Genomic DNA, 3,309 nt, shown 5'->3' with positions numbered 1-3,309 from the left:
GGTTCCCTCAACTGTTAGGGTGTGGCACTTTTTCACGCAGCTATCCTCATCCATTCTCACCACATGTCCATACCAGCGCAATCGTCTCTCTTGCACACCACAACTGATGCTTCTAATGTTCAGCTTTTCTCTCAAGATACTTACACTCTGACGGGTATTCACATTGACATTACACATCCAACGGAGCATACTGGCTTCATTCCTTGCGAGCTTACGTATGTCCTCAGCAGTTACAGCCCATGTTTCACTGCCATGTAGCATGGCTGTTCGTACGCATGCGTCATACAGTCTGCCTTTTACAAAAATCAGTTTGATCACGGCTGTGCAACAAAAACAACTACAACAACAGTGATAACCACAAAAGCAAAATACATAATCAAATGAATATTCTGAGCTTAATGTATGAAAAGAATGATTAAAAACTAAAATGTTTATTTAAATTTCTTTTGTTTAAGAATACATGTTCAATTTAGTGTATGCAATTGAAAGAGCATTAAATTAAAAGAGCCATCTGCATAATTTACCTAATGTATATACACTAGTGACAGACATGATGCTGTGGTATTTGTCAGTGAGAAAATCTCTTCATTGACTTATATTAAAAACACATGTCAGAGCAAGGTGAACATGATCCCATCAGTGACTAAAAAGGAATGTCAGGCATGCTTTGACATTCCTGGACCATGTCAATGACATGTACCTGTCATCACAAGTCTAGATGAAGTTTGTCGCCTTTGACATACAGTTTAAATATATATAAGGTACACATACGGCTATTTTAATTTGATGCTGTTTCAATGCATACACTGGATTTTTCTCAGTCCAACAAACTTTCCACAATATCCAGTGAATGTATTATTCACTGTTCACTGTATGTATTTTTTCATATCTCCCAACACTATAGGGATTGCATCATATCCAACAAGACTCAAACCATGATTTGTCACTTCTGGAATCAATTACAAATCACTTATGGAGTGTACTGGTTGCTTTGCATGCTATCAGTTCTGTTGGAGTCGGCTTACAGTTCCTAAAGCTAAAGAGAGCCCTTTCTCTTCCCCTGTGATGAATGGAACAGATTTATTGCTATGAGAGGAGAGTAATGGAGAGAATAATAGAAGAAACATTGTTGGGGTGAGAGTAATGGGGATAGAAGAGAGTAGAAGGGGGATATTAATGTGAAGGATAAGTGTGAAGAAGGTGGAGACACAGTGGTAATGGTGATGGCTGTAGGTTGAGTAGGTGGACCAAGTGATAAGGTGGGTTAGTCAGCTTGCCATGCCAGAATTGGTTGCATGGTTCATCAAAGTCCAAGGCAGTTCTAGCTTAAGTTACACAGGTATAGTGTTGAGAGAGGATGGTAAGAGAAAAACTGACAGGTGCAGGTGACATGAAGGGAATCCAGATGTAGAAACTCAGCCTCAATAAATAACATCTCATTGATGCAAGCATGGAAAAGTGGACATTAACTAGTAAAGATGTACATATATTTTACTTGTTTCAGTTACTGGACTGCAGCCATGCCTCAGCATGGCTTGAAGGGTTTAGCCGAACAAATTGACCCCCATGACTTATTTTTAAAGCCTGGTACTTATTTTATCACTCTTTTGTGAAACCGCTAACTTATGGGAGACATACACAAACCAACACTGGTTGTCAAGTGGTGGTGGGAGATAAACACAGACACATACATATGTACATATATACACACACGATGGGTTTCTTTCAGTTTCTGTCAGCAAAATCCACTCACAAGACTTTGATTGACCCCTGGGATTATAAAAGATACTTGCCCAAGGTGGAACTAAACCCCAAACCATGTGGTTGGGAAGCATATATATATATATGACTGTTATATACATGTACATTTCTTTCTTCATTTTTTTTTTCTCTTCTTGTCTATTCTTTCTTTTCAGAAGTGTATACTCAATATGTAAAAGACTTTTCCTTCTAGTTCCGTGGTTCCCAAACTTTTTAGAGACGCAACCCACTATTTATGACACCAGTTTATGGCGACCCACTTAACTCTACTGGGTAAAAACATTAATGAAAGAAAAAAATTTATTTTAGATTACATTTTCATTGAGGCCTGTGAGAAGGATGAGCCTGTTTCTTGCTACGCTCAAGAATAGAATTAACATCAGGTTCAATGCGTTATAGTTTCAGCCGTAAAGAATTTGAGAGCTGCAGTTTATTTCGAAATTTGCTTTTAATCTCAACCATTGCTGAAAATCCAGCTTCACAATTATAAGATGACGCGAAAAGGAGAAGTACTGTTTAATGCTTTGGTGGAAATGATTGGGTACGGGGTTTGAAGAGATGCACAGAACTGTACCAATTTTCGGGTGTTAAAGGTCATTTTCAAGGAAGAGTCTTTGGATAAATCGATAAGTTCCTCATCAGCTTTTGTTGATATTCCAGTTGTCACGTCAGGTTGAAAGGGGTTCATAATCCATCTATTCTGTTGCATAGTATTCATCTCTTCATGAAAATAAAATTCAAAACTTTCTTTTGGCTTATTCAAGTGTTCAGATATCTCAATGACTATACCATTATCAACTTTTGCTTCATTCTCCATTACAAAGGTTTCAAACGTTTCAAAACAGTCATAATTTCAGTTGTCAATACGATTTTTCCACAGGACAAGTTTTTTCATAAAACCTCGATTTTTTCTCATGAATTGCGAATATACTGATACCTTCTGTTCCTTGTAAGTACAAATTCAGTTCGTTTCATTTCGAAAAAATATCTGCCAAATACGTAAGCCTCAGAATGAATTCTTTGTCGTGCAAATATTTCGCAAAATCGCTTTTACCTTCTAGAAATATAGTTACTTCTTCACGGAGTTCTGCAAGTCTTGTCAGCACTTTTCCCTTCGAGAGCCATCATATTTGTGTGCAAAAGAAGGGATTTATGATCGCTTCCCATCTCTTCGCACAACTTCTCAAATAAGCGCGATTGCAAAGGCTTTGACTTAATGAAGTTCACTATTTTGACGGAAGTGTTCAAAACATTTTCAAAATTATCAGATATATATTTTGATACTAACGCTGCCCTGTGAAGGTTACAGTGAGTCCATGATGCATTGGGATTAAGTTCAAGTATTCTGGTCACCACACCACTGTTTCTACTGCACATAGCCCATGCGCCGTCCGTACATATTCCAAAACATTTATGCCAATCAAGATCTTTTGCTCTGATATAAGTATCAACAGTATTAAAAATTTCATCGCTGGTACTTCGACTGACTGGTTCACAGAAAAACATATCTTCATGAGGTTTAAAGTTCCATATGTACTGTACAAAAAC

The 3,309-nt window shown here is 37.5% G+C and overlaps 1 protein-coding gene across 1 annotated transcript in view; it reads right to left on the bottom strand.

Moving 5' to 3' along the window:
• Window positions 1-3,309, bottom strand: part of LOC106878210 (ubiquitin carboxyl-terminal hydrolase MINDY-3) — a 46,889-nt gene that overhangs the window by 19,273 nt on the left and 24,307 nt on the right. The gene's annotated exons all lie outside the window — the stretch shown is intronic.

This window comes from Octopus bimaculoides, chromosome 9 (genome assembly GCF_001194135.2).
Source record: "Octopus bimaculoides isolate UCB-OBI-ISO-001 chromosome 9, ASM119413v2, whole genome shotgun sequence".
In the NCBI taxonomy this organism is placed as follows: Eukaryota; Metazoa; Mollusca; class Cephalopoda; order Octopoda; family Octopodidae; genus Octopus; species Octopus bimaculoides.
Note: the sequence above shows the minus strand (reverse complement) of the source record. Positions and strands in the feature narration are given on the sequence as shown.